The sequence below is a fragment of the Bufo bufo genome, chromosome 8 (genome assembly GCF_905171765.1).
Source record: "Bufo bufo chromosome 8, aBufBuf1.1, whole genome shotgun sequence".
NCBI classification, from domain to species: Eukaryota; Metazoa; Chordata; class Amphibia; order Anura; family Bufonidae; genus Bufo; species Bufo bufo.
This window is the reverse complement of record NC_053396.1, coordinates 69,284,630-69,305,665: the sequence shown is the minus strand read 5'-3', so window position 1 is coordinate 69,305,665 and position 21,036 is coordinate 69,284,630.

Below are 21,036 nucleotides of genomic sequence, written 5' to 3'. Positions count from 1 at the left end.
TAGGCATTCACCGTACAGAAAAGAACAAGTGACTATGTGGCTGGAGGTACATTAGGCGGTCACTGTATAGCAATTTTACTGTTGCCCAGTTAAATTAAATGCACCAAAACTTATGCATTCGTAGTACAGAAAAGATCAACTGATTATGTGGCTGGAGGTATATTAGATGGTCATTGGATATCAATTTTACTGCAGGCCAGTGGAGTACAGGCCCCAAACATTAGGTATTCACTGGACAGAAAACATCAAGTGATTATGTGGCTGGAGTTATATTAGACGTTCATTGGATAACAATTTTACTATAGGCCATGTAGGGATTTGCTCTGGTAGTCAGGGTAAGCGGACGCAGTACAGAGGCAAGAACACTGTAATAAAGCAAAAGTTCTGTGTTTATTCACACAAAAAAGCAATAAAGCAAAAACAACACTGTACAGAGTCCTGGTGTTAACTCACACCACACAAAGTCTACAGCACAAACGTGTCACCTGGTGGACTGCGTTGTCCATGGACATCCACAGCCGTCCGACGCAGGCTTTAGGGCGCCTTATTTTCAGCATGTGGCTCTCCAGCACGCTACCAACTGGTTGGAACCCAAGACCACAGTTCTTCACAGCTCCACTATGAAAATGCAGGGTAATCCACACCCAGCTGTGACTGCTGGCTGGGTTTTTATTCCCAGCCCAAAACCTGGCCTGGAACGTGGGAAACAGCCACCCACCCTGCTCTTTGGCTGCTCCCAATAAGAACCGTCCCAGATCGGCTTTACAGCCACACTAATTAAAAACACAGTGTCAGACAGCCTAGCTGCTGCTGACACACTAAACTACAGATTCCTATCTCACCGAGGCCAGGAACCTCGGTGACACGTACCTTCAGTCAATGACGGACCCCTGCGCCTTCCTACATACCTCCCCCTTTGTTCAACCCTGAGGGGGTGAACACACGCCAGACAGTGTACTCGGGACAGGGCATCCGCGTTTTCCTGTAACTGGCCTGCCCTGTGTTCTACTGTAAAGTTTTGTAGAGACAAGAACCTCCTGGTGACCAGAGCATTCCTCTCTTTGGCCTGGCTCATCCACTTGAGAGGGGAGTAGTCGGTCACCAGACGGAACTTCCTCCCCAACAGATAATAGCGGACAGACTTGAGTGCCCACTTGATGGCCAGGCACTCTCTCTCCACTATACTGTACCGGATCTCCGCTGGAGTGAGCTTACGGCTGAGGAAGACAACGGGATGCTCCTCCTCGTTGACTTCCTAAGACAGTACCGCACCGAGGCCTACTTCAGAGGCATCGGTCTGTACCACAAATTCCCTCTTGAAGTCGGGCGTCACCAAAACCGGGGACCCGCACAGGGCCGACTTCAATGCAGAGAAAACCAGAATTAGTACTCACCGGTAATTCTTTTTCCATGAGAGCACCATGACGGCAACACAAGGAGATTGACCCCTGACCTCTGTAGGGGCAGGAAGCAGAGAAAGGTTTAAATACCCCCTTCCCACCACCAACACCAGTGGTTCCAAAATACAAGAGTAGAAAGGTGGTGGAAAACAAGTGATTTTATAATATCCAAATTTAAACCAAACAGAAGGGAAGATATTACTTCATAGCAACCCCAAAAAAGCAAGGAAAAGAAAAATAATGGGAGGGAATTTTATATGCCGTTGTTGTGATCTCATGGAAAAAGAATTACCAGTGAGTACTAATTCCGGTTTTCCATAGCATCATCACGACGGCAACACAAGGAGTAGTGTTGAGCTCGAATATTCGAATAGAACATATTAATCGCGAATATCGCAACTTCATAAATTTGCGAATATTACGAATATAGTGCTATATATTCGCTATATCGAATATTCGTAATTTTTTAACATCTGAAAACATGATTCCTCCCTGCTTCTTTCTTGTGGGTCAATAAGTCATTGGCCAACAAGCAACTTAAGCAGGGAGGAATCATGTTTTCATATGGAAATAAAATGACCAATATTCAAAAAAATAATATATAGCAATATAGTGAATATATTCGTTATTTAGAATTTTCGCATTATTTTTTCCTATCTGTACAGTTGTTCGCATACTCTTCCCCGACAAGCGTCCCCGTCACCATGGGAACACCTGTGGGTTAGAAAATACCATCGGATCTGAGATCGTGAAAACTCAGACCTGATTGTATATTCTAACCCACAGGCGTTCCCATGGTGACGGGGACGCTTGTCGGGGAGCAGTATGCCAAAATGGAATAACAGTTGCGGTGTCGGGCAACGACACCTCAGAAAAGCTGAATGCTGCAGTGCTGTGTGGGATCTTAAAGGGCCAGAAGCCTGTTTGCTCAGTGGAACAGGTGCTGCTGAATACTTAAAAAAAAAAAAAAAAAAAAAAAAACCTGCATGGAGTTAAAGGGGGCTTGCTGCTGGAAATTTTTCTGGTCCTTGAACAGCTGGTTGCTAAGGGTAACGCCTGCATACAAATTGTTTCTGGACTTGGTAACAGGTTTATGTCCTGGGTAAAACCTGCTACATTGCTGCAGAGAGAGACTCCTGACATGGAGGATATGTTAAAGGCTTTGCTGCAAGCCACCGCAGCCCAGCAACATGCAAACAAAGTGCAGCAAGAAGCTAATCGGCAGACAGAGGATCTATGGCAATGCAACTTACCACTCTAACCGAGATGCAAAACAAAGATTGTGTTGCTTTGACTGAGGTGGTGCAGCGCTTTGCAGACCAGACCCCTTGGTCGACTGAAATTGGTCCCATGGGGAAGAAGGACATATGTGCTGGGAACTACCTACAAAAGATGGCTGCCACGGATGATGTGGAGGCTTATTTGATGACCTTTGAGCGCACCGCTGAGCGTGAAAGATGGCCACTAGATCAGTGGGCGGGGTTGATAGCCCCCTTTCTGAGTGGAGAGGCTCAGAAGTCTTATTATGATTTGGATCCTGCCGACGCTCAGGATTACTGTAAGCTGAAAGCGGAGATATTGGCCCGTCTGGGAGTTACTTTGTCGGTTCGGGCCCAAAGAGTGCACCATTGGGTTTTTCAGGCAGACAAACCAGCTCGCTCCCAAATGTACGACCTGGTACACTTAACCAAGAAGTGGTTACAACCAGATGTTCTATCGGCTGCAGAGGTTGTCCAACGTGTGGTAGTGGACAGATATCTTAGAGCCCTTCCACCTGAAATATGCAAGTGGGTTACCCACGGTGACCCTAACAGCGCAGATGAGTTGGTCTCTCTGGTGGAAAGATATGCTGCGGCAAAGGACCTGTTACAAAAGCCCCGCCTAACCCAGGAAAGCACCCGGCAGTGGGGTACTCCTGCGAGGGGTGGGGCCCCTAACAGGGACACAAGGTCCAAAGCTGAACTCTGGCCGGAACGCTCCGAAAGGTCCAAGTCTGACTTTCTGAGACCAGAACCTATCAAATGCTTCCGGTGTAAGGGACCAGGACATATTGCTGCTAACTGTCCGTTAAACTCAGAACCCATGCAGTGTGATATGAGTGCTATGCCAAATACAAAATCGATGTTTGCCCAAGGGGCTTGTTCTATTGGGACCCCTGAAAAGGTCGATAAACATCTGTGTCCTGTTTCAGTAGAGGGGAGAGAGGTGCAGGCTCTCCTGGATACTGGCAGTATGATCACGTTAGTCAAAGCCAGTTTGGTAAACTCTGATAGCTTACAGACCCAGTCAGTAGGGGTCACCTGTATTCATGGGGAAACTCGCGAGTATAATACTGTTAACATAGGAACTGTGCTCAACCAGGTAACCTGTCAGGTAGCGATAATACCCACTTTCATGTATAACGTAATACTGGGGAGGGATTTTCCTTTTTTCTGGGAATTGTGGGAAAAAAGGGTTAAAGAGCCAACAGTGGTTACGATCTCTGGAGAAAGGGCAACAGGAGTCACAGAACCTGAGCTTCTTCATGAGGTTCTGTCATCTCCTGATGGGGCCGTGTTTCCTTTTGATGTAATGTCAGGGGACACTGAAACCACTGATGTAAGTGCGGAGCCAGAGGAGAGGGTTGAAAATGTCTTAGCGGATATAAAGGTTTCACGTGACAATTTTGCCACAGCGCAGCTGAATGACCCTACTTTGGTTCGGGCCCGGGAAAATGTAAAAATAATAAATGGTGCTCTGGTTTACCCAGATGTCACGCTTGCTTATCCCCATATCGCGATGCAAAATAACTTACTGTATCAGGTAGACAAGCAAGGGGAAGACATCGTAGAACAACTGATAGTTCCCAAGCCATTTAGGAAGATGGTCTTGGATCTAGCACATGGTCATTTGTTGGGGGGACATCTGGGGATGGAAAAGACAAAAGAACAAATTTTAATGCGTTTCTTTTGGCCAGGGCTAGTAGCAGAGGTACGAGATTACTGTGCATCTTGTCCCGAGTGCCAATATACAGCTCCGTCCCCTAACTTTAGAAGCCCATTGGTACCCTTACCCATTGTGGAAGTGCCATTCGAACGAATAGCTATGGATCTGGTAGGCCCTATAGTGAAATCAGCTCGCGGACATCAGTACAAACTGGTGATCCTAGACTACGCCACCAGATATCCAGAAGCTATTCCATTAAGAAATATGACGGCAAAGACCATAGTCAAAGAGTTGGTCCTGGTGTTCAGTAGGGTTGGGATCCCTAAAGAGATCTTAACGGATCAGGGCACCCCATTTATGTCCAGGGTGACCAAAGAATTATGTCGGCTATTCAGGGTGAAGCATATCCGAACCTCAGTCTACCATCCGCAAACAGATGGATTGGTGGAAAGATTTAATAAAACCCTGAAAAACATGTTAAGAAAGGGGATTGCCAAGGATGGTAGGGATTGGGATTGCCTACTTCCCTATTTACTGTTTGCCATACGAGAAGTACCGCAATTGTCTACGGGGTTTTCACCCTTTGAACTTCTGTATGGCAGGCAGCCCCGAGGGCTACTCGACATAGCTAAAGAGACGTGGGAGCACGAATCTACCCCGTACCGCAGTATAATTGAGCATGTGTCACAGATGCAGGATCGGATCAAGGCAGTCATGCCCTTGGTTCGAGAACATATGCAGCAAGCCCAACAGGCCCAAAGTAGAATATATAACCGGGGTGCGAAACTGCGTCATTTTAGTCCAGGGGACCGGGTGCTTGTATTAATACCCACAGTAGAGAGCAAATTCTTAGCAAAATGGCAAGGGCCCTTCACAATTGTTAAAAAGATAAGCGAGGTGAACTATCTAGTTCATCAGCCTGGGAAGAGAAAACCCGAACAGAACTATCATATTAACTTGATAAAGCCCTGGAAAGATAGGGAATCTCTGGTGGTAAACTCGGTACCACGAAGCTATACCGTACCTGAGGTTAGAATTGCTGAGTCCCTGTTTCCCCATCAAAAACAGGAATCACAGGAATTCGTTATGAGAAATAATGATTTCTTCTCAGAACTCCCAGGCCTCACTCATGTGATAAAATGGACCCCAGAGGCTGAGAGGGCGTTCCAATCCTTGAAACAAGCCCTGTGCTCCCAGCCGGTACTGGTATGTGCGGATTTTCATAAACCTGCAAACCGATGCTTCGGAGGCTGGGTTAGGAGCAGTGTTATCACAAATAATTGATGGGGAAGAACACCCTGTCTTATACATAAGTCGGAAGCTGAATGACCATGAAAAGAGGTATGCCACTGTAGAGAAAGAGGCTTTGGCCATTAAATGGGCCCTGGACACTCTCAAATACTACCTACTGGGCAGAGAATTCACCCTCATCACAGACCATGCACCCCTAAAGTGGATGCAGAATAACAAGGAAAAGAATAGTAGGGTTACCAGGTGGTTTCTGTCCCTCCAGCCTTTTAGGTTCACAGTACAGCACCGAGCAGGCAGCCTCCAGGGAAATGTAGATGGTTTGTCTCGTACTTACTGTTTGTCAAGCCAGGGTGCCCCAACCCATAGGTTAGTGCAAAAGGGGGGTAAATGTGGTGTCTCACAGGGTGAAGTAATTGAGGGTATATATGTGTCTCCCAGGTTCTTAGCATATGCTGAAGAAAGTTATTTAGGAAAGGGTTAAAAAAAAAACTAAGCCTGGGTCCTGATGAGCTGCACCTGGGGAGTTGCTAGATTACTGGGCTGTCAACACACTTGCTCAGAACTTCCTGGGAGTGAGAGAAGCCACATCTCACTGAGGGACCCTGAAGGTCCAGAGCCTGCAAACTGCAAGTATCACAGGTTGCTGTTCAGACAGCGTGCTTATTTTGGGTAGACTGAGGCTAGCTTATCCACGTCCTAGAGAGGGACCTATTGTTTAGTTAGAGCCTGGACAAGGCTAGGTGTTCCGTTTATGTTTTTGTGTTTTAATGCAACCTGTGAAATAAAGCTGGCAGGAAGCCAGTTGAAATGCACTTCTGTCTCCTGAGGTCTCCTTCTGCGAAATAATCTGACTAATCCCCCTACCTTTTCACCTCTGGAAAGGTGAGCTAAATAACGGACTGTCACACAGTACACATTGGAAAAAAAAAAGACTAATATTCTAAATAACTAATATATTCGCTATATTGCTATAACTTCGTCTTTTAGAATATTATGAATATTCTAAAAAACGAAGTTATAGCAATATAGCGAATATTCGTAAAATACACATATAGACTGCAATTTAGCTAATATAGTGCTATAGTATTTTTTTTTTAATAGTGTACATTTTTTCCAAAACTGAAGTCTAGAAGAGGCAAAAAAAAATTGACAAAAAAAAAAAGATTATAGCATTATATTAGCTAAATTACAGTCTATGTGTTTTATACGAATATTCGTTATATTGCTATAACTTCGTTTTTAGAATATTCGGAATATTCTGAAAAGACGAAGTTATAGCAATATAGTGAATATTCGTAAAATACACATATAGACTGTAATTTAGCTAATATAGTGCTATAGTATTTTTTTTTTATAGTGTACATTTTTTCCAAAACTGAAGTTCAGAAGAGGCAAACAAAATTTGACAAAAAAAAAAGATTATACAGGTAGCACTATATTAGCTAAAGTACAGTGTATATGTGTATTTTACAAATATTCTCTATATTGCTATAACTTCGTTTTTTAGAATATTATGAATATTCTAAAAAACTAAGTTATAGCAATATAGAGAATATTAGTAAAATACATATATTAGCCTAGCCATAGCCAGAGGAAAGTTGCCTTATACAGTTAAAAGAAAATTTGCAATACGCATATTATTCGCGATAAATAGAATAATGACGAATATTCGATTGAATATTCGTCTTATATTCGTCAAAATCAAATATTCGCAAAATATTGCGGAATCGAATATGGCACCTCTCGCTCATCACTAACAAGGAGATATACAAAATATAATCAAGGGGGGGTAACAGCCTGAAGGACTTTTTGTCCAAAAGACATGATTTTATAGACAAGACAGATTTTTTAAAAGGTCTAGGGGGAGATGTATCAAACTGGTGTAAAGGAAAACTGGCTCAGTTGCCCATAGCAACCAATCAGATTCCACCTTTCATTTTTGACAGCTCCTTTAGGAAATGAAAGCTGGAATCTGATTGGTTGCTATGGGCAACTGAGCCAGTTCTACTTTAGAACCAGTTTGATAAATCTCCCCCATAGTCTATAGTACTTAAAGGGCTTCTGTCACCCCATTAAACCGTTTTTTTTTTTGTTTTTTTTTCTTTACTAATAATCCCTACACTGCGATCTCATCATACATAAGCTAATTAATGATATTCGTTCAGTAGAATTTGTTAAAAATCGATTTTTATAATATGTAAATTACCTTGCTACCAGCAAGTAGGGCGGCTACTTGCTGGTAGCAGCCGCATTCTCCGATGGTAATGACGCCCCCTCTGCTTGTTGATTGACAGTGCCAGGGAACCGAATCCTTCTCTGCTGGCCCTGCCTGTTTTGATTCAATATCTGGCGCCTGCGCCGCGGCCGTACCTCTCTTCAATCTGCGCAGGCGCACTGAGAGGCGGCCACTCACTCGGCCGCTCGCTCCTCAATGCGCCTGCGCCGGGTGTAGATGTGACGTCATCGGCGCAGGCGCACTGAGAGGCGGCCACTCACTCGGCCGCTCCATCCTCATGGCGAAAATCATTAATTAGCTTATGTATGATGAGATCGCAGTGTAGGGATTATTAGTAAAGAAAAAAAAAAAAACGGTTTAATGGGGTGACAGAAGCCCTTTAATGAAGGTATGGATACTAGACCAAGTAGCAGGAAACACCTGCTCTCTCTGCTTGGGAGGAAGACATCGCTCTGGTAGAGTGAGCATTCAGATTATCTGGACAAGAGAGATTCTGAATAGTATAACAGGTTGAAATAGTATTTTTAATCCATCTAGCGATTGAGGATCTGGAAATTTTCTGCCCTTTGTTTTTCCCCCCGAATTGAACAAAGAGACAGTCAGACATCCTAATCTCTTTTATAGAGTCTATGTAGTCAAGTAAAGCTCATTTGACATCTAGGGAATGGAAGGTTAGTTCTCTGTCGTCTGAAGGGTTATCATAGAAAGAGGGGAGCGTAATTTCCTGATCCTTGTGGAATTTAGACACAACTTTTTGCATGAACTCTGGGTCTAGCTTCAGCATTATTCTTCATCTCCCCGGCGCGAGGCACACAAGGAGACCTTTCTCCGCCCTTGTCCTCTTGTAGGGACAGGATACACTGGTGTTGGTGGTGGGAGGGGGGCATTTAAACCTTTCTCTGCTTCCTGCCCCTACAGAGGTAAGGGGTCAATCTCCTTGTGTTGCCGTCGTGGTGATGCTATGGAAAGCCTCTTCCGCCTGGTCATTCTAGCAGACTATCATGAATTTCCGTCCCTTTAAGAGCCCTGTCAACAGAGCCACTAAAGTGGCAAAATGGGGGACAAACCTCATATAATAGCCCACCATTCCCAGGAACGACTTTACTTGTCTAGAGGTGGCAGGTCGGGGCCAATTTCATATCGCCTCTATTTTGTTTACTTGGGGTTTGATGACTCCGCGCGCATTGACATATCCAAGGTATTTAGTCTCCTCTAACCCTATCGCACATTTCTTTGGGTTAGCTGTTAGTCCCGCCTTTCGAAGAGAGTCCACTATGGCCTGTACTTTGGGCAGGTGACTTTCCCAGTCGGTACTTTGAATGATAATATCGTCCAGGTAAGCCGAGGCGTACCGCCGATGTGGACGAAGTACAATACCCATTAGACATTGAAAAGTGGCGGGGGCGCTATGCAGGCCAAAGGGTAATACCTTATATTGGTACAGCTCCTCTGGTGTGATGAAGGCAGTTTTCTCTTTGGCAGCCTCTGTCAAGGGTACCTGCCAGTACCCATTGGTGAGGTCCAAAACAGAAAAAAACCTGGCTTGGCCTAACCTCTCAATTAGTTCATCTACCCGAGGCATGGGATATGCATCGAATTTAGATATTTTGTTAAACTTCCAAAAACCGTTACAAAATCGGAACATCACGTCTGGCTTGGAAATTAAGACTATTGGACTGGCCCACTCACTTTTAGACTCCTCAATGATGTCCAGCCGCAGCATGAGCTGCACTTCCTCCGAGATGGCTTTTCGCCGAGCCTCGGTTAGCCGGTATGGCTTTAACCGGACTTTTGCCTGAGGCTCAGTGACAATGTCATGTTGGATTGCGTAAGTGCGTCCAGGGAGGTCCGAGAACACATCCGTGTTCCGACTAACTAAATCCCTGGTCTCCTGAGTCTGTTTAGAGGAGAGGATGTCAGCAATTTTTATTGTGTCAACCTCTTCCCTTGCATCAGACAAGGTTCCGTACAGGTGTCCCTATCTTTCCAAGGTTTTAGTAAATTAACATGGTACACTTGCTCTGGCTTTTGCCTCCCTGGCTGATGTACCTTGTAATTTTATAACAAGACACGGAGGCTTCATATTGATTAAACCTTTCTTTACTTCTACCATAGCAGCAAAGAGAAAAAAGGTATACAAAATGGAAACCATAGTAACAGACTCCTCCCCTTATCCCAGTATATCCCTCCTTGTCTGCTTGAGCTCTTCCTCTTTCTTTGCTGCTACCAGGCAGATAAGTACTCTCCAGCTCTGTGGCGTTGCTCAGGGTCTGGTATATATATATATTTGCTTTGTTCAGTAGTTTTATCCCTTCAGATTGTTGGGGTAGATACTTAGCAGATTGTTAATTTTACCGTTATATATATTTATATATATTTATATTGTCTGGTTTATGTATACTTTTCCCTTCAGGTTTTTGTGCCTTAGGGCCGTTCTGCTTTGAGAATTCTTCCCTCTCTAACGTTTCTGGCGGCTCCCCCGCCCCCCCGGCGTTCTCCGCTACCCATCTAGTTACCTTGCATCCCCTGTTTCCCTCAGTCTGCGGCGCCATTGCGCACGCTTTCTCCGTCTTCTTCCTCTCCTTCCCCGCCCGAAGTCTCGCGAGATCGAGATTTCGGGCGCCTTTTTCCTGATTCGGCTGTTGCTGACGGCGAGATCTCGCGAGATTTCGCCGTCTCTGTGAGTCTTCCCGCTCTGAGCACACCGGTCACTAGCGCTCTGCACAGATCTTCAGCCTTGTGCCTACTTACATTCCTCTGGCCCTTGTAAGTCATTCATATTATCTCCGCTTTATATATCATCTATTATTCTTCCCATGGTTGTTTTTCTACATGCACTCTCTTCTTTTCTTTTAGTGCTATTCCTGCTACTTCCGGCTGGGGTGACTAACTCCTGCCGTTCTCTAATACTATGTCTCTCAGAAGAAATTCCACTGCCTCTGGGGCCCCTAGTGAATCCCCCCATGTAGATCAGGGCTCCCCTATTCAGGTTAGGAGGTCCGAGGTTAGTCACCCGGACGACCATGATGCGGCACTGCAAAGATCTATATCTAATGCAATCATAACTGCCATGGGTTCAATGTCATCTGCATTGACCCAGTCTATATCTCAGGCCCTTATGGCGCGTCCTAATACTGCTGCCCAGGGCTCGGTCCTACCTCCAGGGCCATTACCTATTGCAACACCTCAGATTGATGGGCCACCCCCATCCCAGGATATCGCGCATTGTTCGCGGAAACGAGCTTGCACCCGCCAGGCAGAAAAAACGCGGGCATGGAAGACTGCCAGGTCTCTACCTGAGCCTATGTCAGACTCTGATAGGGAGTCGGAGGAGGAAACTCCTGAAAATGTCTATGATTTGACTGATGAGGTGGAGGACGATCTGGCGGATATCGCTGTAGATCCGGCACTTAATGCATGCCCGGAAACTCCGTTATTACACCAGGGGTCAGCAGAGGATCACTTATTGGATCCGTCTGGGGAACCATTATTTAACCCCGATGAGCTGCACCATCCCCGCTCTGCGGAATGGATGCCCGCCACACATGTGGCACAATATATGGAGGCTCGCATACGCAATCCCCTTAGTAAGGAATCGCGTAATAAATTGCGGGCAGAGTGCCCTCGTCCTTTGATTCCACACAAAGTGTGTGAGACGCCATCAGTGGATCCAAAGATGGTCCAATTTTTGGCAAAGTCGGGTTTTAACCCCTGTAAAGGGCTGGACGCGGCCTTGAAGGCAGTCCAGGACAAACTACTGGACATTACAGGTCCTTTAGCAAAAATTTTTGATTTGGCTGAGTCCGCAAAAACGACAGGTAGTCAGGTAGACCCTGAAGAGTTGAGAGGTTGGGCCCAGAGGGCCATATGCGTGGCTGGTAATGTCAATGCCTCGCTCGCCATTGAAAGGCGGAAAGCGATACTAATTAAGATTGAGCCTAAACTCTCTAACTTGGCCTTGACTGAAGCGGGCAAAGATGCCCAGGGGTTGCTCTTTGGCGACTCTTTTATTAAAGAATTAGGCAAATACGTAGGAGCCTTTACGGCTCTTGATAAAGCCCAGACTTCGATGCGTCGAGTCTTTCAAGGGCGTTTTTCCAACAGGGCCGGCAGTTCAAGGGGCCGACTGTCCGGCCGTTCCAGTTTTCATACCCGGGGCTCCGGCAGAGGCTCCTTTAATTATAGAGCATCCCTCCAGGATCAGAGACACCAGCCGTCCTTTTTTCCATCACGAGGCACTCCCTTCCGGTCACGAGGTTTCAGAGGACATCCAGGCTCCCGTCGACCATTTGGTAAGTTATATTCTTCGTCCTCCACCTTTTTTAGACCATTTAGTCGGAGGCAGACTCCGTTTCTTTTCTCATGTGTGGCCAGGCATAACCTCAGACCAATGGGTCCTTTCTACTGTACAGGGGTTCACGATAGATCTGATTTCCGATCCAAGTTCCATCCCGACCCCCCCTGCGATACCACTGTCCAATTCAGCACGATCCCTATTTCAGAGAGAAATGTCGGACCTTCTACAAAAAGGCGCGATCGAACGCGCACCAGAGAATCAAAGGGGTGTAATCAGCAGTATATTTCTGGTGCAAAAGAAAGGGGGCCAGATGCGCCCGGTGATCAATCTGAAAGCCCTAAATGCTTTTGTACAATATCGACATTTCAAGATGGAGGGAATCCATCTTTTGAGGGATCTGCTCCTTCCAGGCGATTGGTTGGCCAAGATAGATCTCAAAGACGCCTATCTCACGGTCCCAGTGTCCCCCTCTTCAAGAGACCTGCTACGGTTCCTTTGGAACGGTCAGACCTGGCGCTTCACTTGCCTTCTGTTTGACCTGTCCTCCGCTCCCTGGTGCTTTACCAAGATCATGCGCCCCGTGGTGGCTTGGCTTCGCGGCAGGGGTGTTCGTCTAATCGTCTACCTGGACGATATGTTGATCATGGCCCAATCACATGCTCTCCTAATGAGGCACCTCCACCTGACGGTGTCTCTCGTTTCCAATCTGGGGTTCGTCAACCAGGAAAAGTCTTGTCTAACCCCTTCCAGGTCAATAGAGTTCCTGGGGTTCCAGGTGAATTCGGTCGAGTTAACACTCAGCCTTCCTCTCTCAAAAATCAAGACCATCCGCAAGGAACTGAAACATGTCCTGCGTCTGCCTCAGATGTCGTTGCGACACTTAGCAAGGATTATCGGACTTCTGGCCTCCTCGATCCAGGCCATCTTTCCAGCCCCCCTCCATTATCGGGCGTTACAGCGCCTCAAAATTGCTCACCTTCGGACGGGGGCCTCTTACGCAGATTTTGTCACATTAGACGCAGAGACGAAGGACGAAATGAGATGGTGGATCCACAACCTGTCTGTCTGGAATGGCAGGGCAATTGTGGGTTCCCAACCGGATCTGATCATAGAATCCGATGCGAGCCTGCACGGATGGGGAGCACATTGCGATGGTGTTTCCACAGGCGGTCCATGGTCTCAAGTAGAATCCAGTCTTCACATCAACGCCCTGGAGCTTCTAGCAGGGTCGTTTGCCATTCGCAGTTTTGCCAATGGTGTGGTCAGCTCAGCCATCAGACTCCGCATGGACAACATATCAGCGGTCAGGTATGTCAATTGTATGGGTGGAACACGGTCGGTGGTTCTGACCCATTTAGCGAAGGATTTTTGGGAGTTTTGTCTCGACAGGAACATTTCTGTGGTGGCCGAATACCTTCCAGGCCTTCAAAATACCCTAGCGGACTGGAGTTCGCGCTGCATCTCGGACTCCAGCGACTGGAAGTTAGACGAGACGGTTTTCTCTGCTATTTCTTCTCTATGGGGTCCCTTTTCAGTCGACCTGTTCGCTTCCCGTTTGAATACCCAACTGCCCAGGTTTTTCAGCTGGAGGCCGGATCCCCTGGCAGAGGCTGTAGACGCTCTACTTCAACATTGGGGAGGCGCGTTGATGTACGCTTTCCCTCCCTTCTCGCTCATCCCACGGGTACTCCTTCAAGTTCGTCAACAGTTGGCGAGCCTGGTTCTGATTGTGCCATTTTGGAGAACTCAGTCCTGGTTCCCTCAAATCCTAGAACTTCTGGTGGATTTTCCGCTTCTCCTTCCCGATCAGTTGTCACTACTCCTAGGGCCTTCAGGAGAATTTCATCCACTCCTACAGAAAGGATCGCTACGTCTCCTAGCTTGCAAGATCTCGGGAGTCCAGAGGGAGGCGCTGGACTTTCAGGAACGACTAGGTTCTTATTGGACTGCGCTTGGGCGCCCGGGACGAGACGGGCTTATTGAGCCGCCTGGGGTTCTTGGTCTCGCTGGTGCGTCGAGCGGACTTTGGATCCCGTTGAGGCTCCTGTAAATTCCATTTTGGCCTTTTTATCCTCACTTTTTGAGGCAGGGAAGGCTTACCGCACCATCAATGTCTTTAGGTCAGCAATTTCCTCCAGACATAGCGGATTCGAGGGACGTCCAGCGGGTCAACACCCCCTGGTCTGTCGTTTACTAAAAGGTTCACGTTTGGCCCGACCACCTCGACCACGTTTTTCGTCAACCTGGAATGTGTCTGATGTCTTAACATTTTTAATCAATTGGCCCTCTAATGATCTTTTGTCATTACGTCAGTTATCGGCCAAATTAGTCACTTTATTCTGTTTAATCTCCTGTAAGAGAGTTTCAGATGTGCGGGCTTTGGATTGGGACGCTAGATCCTTCACCCCGGAGGGGGTCCACTTCAACATTTCCCGTCGCACAAAAACCGGTATCCGATCGGTCTCTTACCCCCGTTTTCCGGATTCACCACAATTATGTCCTGTGGCGTGTTTACGCGAATATGAAGATAGAACCCGGCCATTGCGGTCTCTTTCTCTTCCCCACTTATTCATTTCTTTTCGCAGCCCCTTTGCTCCAGTTGCCAGCGTTACATTATCTCGCTGGGTTAAGTGGGTTCTTTCCCTGTCCGGAATTGATACGTCTATCTTCACGGCACATTCGGTTCGCAGTGCGGCAGCTACTTCCATGACAATATCTGGAGCGCGTTTGGAAGATGTTATGAGATTGGCGGATTGGTCCAGGACTTCCACCTTCCGCGAGTTTTACTTTAGACCGGCATCACACGCTTTTGGTTCTTTAGTGGCTCAGCTTTAAACAAGCAATATGAAGCCTCCGTGTCTTGTTATAAAATTACAGGATTTTACTAAAGTATGACGTAAAGTCATGATTTTATTAAAGACACGGCGGCGAGTATTGCCCTCCCTGCACCCACCCTTTAGGGATTGAAGTAAGTATGTAATGTTGTTTTACCCTATGGTCAGGATATTAAAGTTGTTAGTATATTTTTTACTATAAGTGAATTCTATGTTTTTCTAAAGCACTGGATTATGCTCTTAGAAGGCTTTTTTTTTCTCTTTATGTCTTTTTCCTAGGTTGAGAAACTTACGGTTTCTTGCTTTTGAGTTACACAGTTCCGGTCCGGTCGGATCTCCGGTTCCGGTTGTTGCGGTCCAAGCCGACAAGTTCAAGAGGTTTTTCGTTTCCAGTTGTCTCGGCGTCTGTCGTTCCGGTTGAACAGCGCTGGTTGAGACGCAAAGAAAGAGGAAGAGCTCAAGCAGACAAGGAGGGATATACTGGGATAAGGGGAGGAGTCTGTTACTATGGTTTCCATTTTGTATACCTTTTTTCTCTTTGCTGCTATGGTAGAAGTAAAGAAAGGTTTAAGCAATACTCGCCTCCATGTCTTTAATAAAATCATGACTTTACGTCATACTTTAGTAAAATCCTGTAATTTACCTCTTCAATTTTTTCCTATACCTCGTAGGGCCCCTGCCACCTGGCTAGGAACTTACTTTCCATGGTCGGCACCAGAACAAAAACCCGATCGCCCGGGTTAAAGATCCGGACCCGAGCCTGCCGATTATAGATCCAACTCTGGGCTCGCTGAGCGGCCTCCATATGCTCCCTGACAAAAGGCAAAACGGTCTCTATTCGCTGTTGCATCTTGGTAACATATTCAAGGACACTGTTATGCGGAGTGGGTTATTGTTCGAACGCCTCTTTGGCTACGTCCAACAAGCCCCGAGGATGTCTGCCATATAGCAATTCGAAGGGCGAGAACCCAGTAGAGGCCTGGGGCACCTCTCTCACTGCGAACATGAGAGAGGGCAGAAGAAGGTCCCAATCCTTCCCATCTTTGGACACCAACCTTTTTAACATGGTTTTTAGAGTTTTATTAAACCTTTCCACCAGACCGTCCGTTTGTGGATGGTACAGTTTCCTAGCATACAATGATTGACGGAAGCCATAGTTCGTGTCCATGGGTTCCCCCTGATGTGGACAGTCAGCTCGAACATGGCCAGGCTCCCGACACTGCCAGCAGATTATTGGAGTGGGGTCCACAGGGGTTACATCCCAGGGTTTGGGGGTTCCAGTCGCTGGGGCCGGGGTGGAGAATTATGGGATTTGACTGCCCACCTCCCAAAGGAACCCCCCTGCAAGTTCCGGGTCGCCTCATAGTGCTCCACCAAGTCGACCATCTCAAGCGCATTACCCGGAGAGACCTGGCCAATCCATTGCTGGAGAGGGGGTGGCAGAGCCCTCCAGAACATGTCTGCTAACAACCGGTCCAGCATAGCAGTGGGGCTCAGCATGTCAGGCTGTAGCCACTTTTGCAAAAGGTTGACCCGCTGGGCCCGGACCAGCACATTCACCCCCCAGTCTTGCCAAAATCTCCCCCTTTACCTTTGGGTAGTCGGCCGCTTGATCGTCCGGCAAGTCGAAAAACACCCGCTGAGAATCTGACGTCAGGAAAGGAGCGACGACCTCAGCCCACTGGTCCTGGGGCAGCCTTTCACTGGTGGCAACTTTCTCATACCATCGCCAGGTAGGTTTCGATGTCATCTGTGGGTGTCATCTTAGGGATCGCTGCACAGACTGCTTTCCGGGCATCGTGGACACTCGGGGTTACTCCTGCGGACTGCAAAGCCATTATGTGTTGTAGCAGCAACTGGTTGGTCTCTTCCTGCTGCTTGTTAGCCTCTCGCTGGTGCAGGTTGGTCTCTCGCTGCTGCAAATTAGCCTCCATGAGGGCCTTCACAACAGCCTCCATTTTGTCGTGTGACACAGGTTTGAATTTAGCTTGCTTGATAACTGACATACAACCGTGCCCAAAAATGCAAACGAAAAATATTTTGGCGTTCACGTCAGCCTCACTGCGCTTGCTTGCTCCAAGCCACCAATTGTAGGGATTTGCTCTGGTAGGCAGGGTAAGCGGACTCAGTACAGAGGCAAGAACACGGTAATAAAGCAAAAGTTCAGTGTTTATTCACACAAAAAAGCAATAAAGCAAAAACAACACTGTGCAGAGTCCTGGTGTTAACTCACACCACACAAAGTCCACAGCACAAACGTGTCACCTGGTGGACTGCGTTGTCCATGGCAATCCACAGCCGTCCACCGCAGGCTTTAGGGTGCCTTATTTTCAGCGTGTGACTCTCCAGCACGCTACCAACTGGTTGGACCCCAAGACCACAGTTCTTCACAGCTCCACTAGGAAAATACAGGGTAATCCACACCCAGCTGTGACTGCTGGCTGGGTTTTTATTCCGAGCCCAAAACCTGGCCTGGAACGTGGGGAACAGCCACTCACCCTGCTCTATGGCTGCTTCCAATAAGAACTGGCCCGGATCGGCTTTACAGCCACACTAAGTAAAAACACTGTGTTAGCCAACCTAGCTGCTGCTGACACACTAAACTACAGATTCCTATCTCACTGAGGCCAGGAACCTCGGTGACACATACATTCCGTCAATGACGGACCCCTGCGCCTTCCTACAGCCAGTACAAATACATGTCAAATACATATGTTTAAAGAACTAAAAATATAAAATTGGATTAAAAACATGGCTAACGAAATCCCCCCTCTTGAATAAACCCCAAATGATAATAGGTGAAATTCGATAACACGTGGTCGTCACAGGTGTAGAATTCCTCAGAGGTCCCAACAATTAGGCATTCACCGGACAGAAAAGATTAAGTGATTATGTGGCTAGAGGTATGTTAGACTGTCATTGGATAACAATTTTACTACAGGCCAGGCCCCAAACATTAGGCATTCACCGAACAGAAAAGGCCTTTTATGCCGCTGTATTTACATAAGAAAGGGAACATTCTTTGTTCTGAGTGTTGGCGGATATATGTGGGCTGGCATAAGGAAATTCAATTAAGCGTGGTCGACACAGGTATTGAATTCCTCTGAGATTCATGCCTCATTCATTTTTAGAAATATGAGGTAGTCCACACGGTCGTGAGTTAGGCGAGTGCGCTTATCGGTCACGATCCCCACTGCTGCGCGGAACATCCTTTCGGAAAGGACACTCGAAGAGGGGCCAGCCAAGAGTTCCATGGCAAGTTGTGCCAGCTCTGGCCACAGGTCAAGCCTGCACACCCAGTAGTCCAGGGGTTCCTCGCTTCTCAGAGCGTCCACATCGGCCGATGTGGTCGGACACCTGTCGGTCTAGGCCTTCCCTGAGGCTGGATCTGGAAAACGTCTGTCAATGAGTTGGCTGCAAGAACGATCTCATATCCGAAGTGATCAACACATGTTCAAACCACCCTCTTCTTTAATGCGCGGTAAGATGGGTAAGATGGGTACCTGGAAACGCTGCATTCTGACAGCCCTCTGTGATGCTGGTAATATGTCCGCCATTTTGTGTTTGTACCGGGGGTCTAAGTACGTGGCCACCCAGTACTGGTCCTTACCCTTTATGCTTTTTATACGGGGTCCCTCTTCAAACACTGGAGCATGAAGGCCCCCATTTGCACTAAATTGAAACCGGTGGAGTGCCCTGGCTCCTGCTTATCGCCCAGGAGAATGTCGTCCTCGGTCTCCTTCCCCCAGCCACGGACAATACCAGGTATCTCCGAAAAGTTTAAAGCCTGCTCTTCTTGCTACTCCCCCTCCCCCCAGGCACCATCCTCCTCTGACTCCTCTCTAGACTCCTGCTGACTTGTCTCAGATAGAGTAGCCCCCCCCCCAGGAATTTATTCAGCATTGCGACTTCCTCATCTTCCAGCTCCTGCTCTTCGACGGCTTGATAATGACACGATGCAATGCATGCTCCAGAAAGAAGGCGTAAGGCACGATGTCACTGATGGCGCCATGTCTGCGACTGACCAGTTTGGTGATCTCATCAAATGGCCGCAGAAGTCTGCATGCATAGAGCATGAGTAGCCACTGGCGCGGTGAAAAGAAACCAAGCTCCCCAGAACCTGTCCTGCTACAGAGTTTGTACAGGTAGTCGTTAATGGCACGTTGTTGCTGGAGCAGCCTATCAAACATATATAAGGTAAAGTTCCAGCGCGTTGGGCTGTCACAAATCAGACGTATGACGGGCAGGTGGTGTCGCCGCTGAACATCAGCAAGGCGAGCCATGGCCGTGTAAGATCTTCTAAAATGGCCATAGATTTTCCTGGCCTGGAACAAGATGTACTGGACCCTGGGGTATTTGGCAATAAATCTCTGCACGACTAACTTCAGGATGTGTGTGTCATTTTGCCCTCTTTCCGCGCGCTCAGCAGATTGGCACCTTTGTCGCACACCACTTTACCAACTGTCAAATAGAGCGGGTTTAACCACTGATTGGCCTGTGACCGCAAAGCTGAAATCAGTGCAGGACCGGTGTGGCTCTTGGCTTCCAGGCACAACAGCCACAGCACAGCATGGCAACGTCTCACCTGGCACGTGGAATAGGTTCTGGGGAACTTGGGGGGTGCATCGAAAGAGGCGGTAGCATTGGAAAAGGAAGAGATGGAGGATGGAGGAGGAGGAGGAGAAGAAGAGGCAGGCCTGCATTCAATCCGTGGCGTTTACACCAAATCCACACTGGTGCCACGGGTTGCATGCTTGACAGCCATCAGATGGTTCACCCAGTGGGCAGTAAAAGTTATGTACCTTCCCTGCCCGTGTTTGCTAGACCACGTGTCTGTAGTCGGATGTATCTTTGCACCGACACTGTGTGGCAGAGATACATTCACTTGCCGCTGAACATGGCCATATAGCTCCGGGATGTTTAAATGACAGTACTTGGCAGGCTAGCAGTTCCGACAAGCCAGCGGTCAGTCGTTGGACAAGAGGGTTATCTGGCGTCATCAACTTTTTCCGTTTGAACATTTGGGCCACGGAAACCTGCCTTTTTCCAGATGAACGCAACGACAGCACGGTGGAAGGTGCAGTGGAGGACAAATGGGAGGAGAGGACGTGGAGGGCCGGGAGTGGGGCTTTGTTGGTTCTGACGGTGTTTCTCCCGCTGGGCTCGGTGATAGGAGGCCAGGTGCCTTTTTAAGGCGGTCGTCCCTAGGTGAGTGTTGGGCTTACCGTGACTTATGCGTTGACAGCACAGGCTGCAGATGGCAACACTATTGTCAGCAGCTGACACATTAAAAAAGCCCCCACTGCGGAGCCATGTGCCGGTGTCCTGAGAGCGCCAGATGTGACCGTGCATGGTGGATGGCTCGCTCAAAATACATTTGTAGTCTGCGTTTTGACTCCTGTGCACTGTGAGTTCTGCTGATTCTCCTCCTTCTACCCCCTATCTGCTGCTGTGTCTCTCCCTCTGATCACCCCTCTTATTCCTCTCTTGTGAGCACCCACGTGACATCCATCGACACGTCATCATCGTCACCTTCACCAACACTGACAGAGATCTTTGAGTAAGCAGAAATAGCTGGGACCTCAGTCCTTAGGCAGATCTGGGTACTGACATCAGACCACTGAGTGGCGGACGTTGATACCTCCTCTTCCTGATCCGATGCCAAGAATGGCTGTGCATCGGTAAGGTCTGGGAATGGATAGGAAAAAAATTACTCTGACTCCAGTGGAGAGGCTATGGTGGTGGTGTCTTTGGGGGTGCACACGGCAGAGAGTGAGGAGGGTGCAGAAACAGAGGATGAGGAGGGTGCAAAAGCGGAAGGCTGAGTGAGCCACTCAACCAAATCTGGTGCGTCCTTTGACGTCATCGCACGCACATTCTCCAACTTCCCACTTAGGCTCTGGCCTGGTGCACCTGCCCGACCCTTACCACTCCTGTGGAATGGCCTGCCTCTTCGTCTGCCTGTCATTTTCAAAATGACCCTGTGACAAAGTCACAATAGAATAGCAGTATTTGTGGAAGCAGGTATATTGCAGGCCTCACTTAATAATTGGTGGAAGCTAGTATATCTATCCCCTCTATCAGTATTTTGTG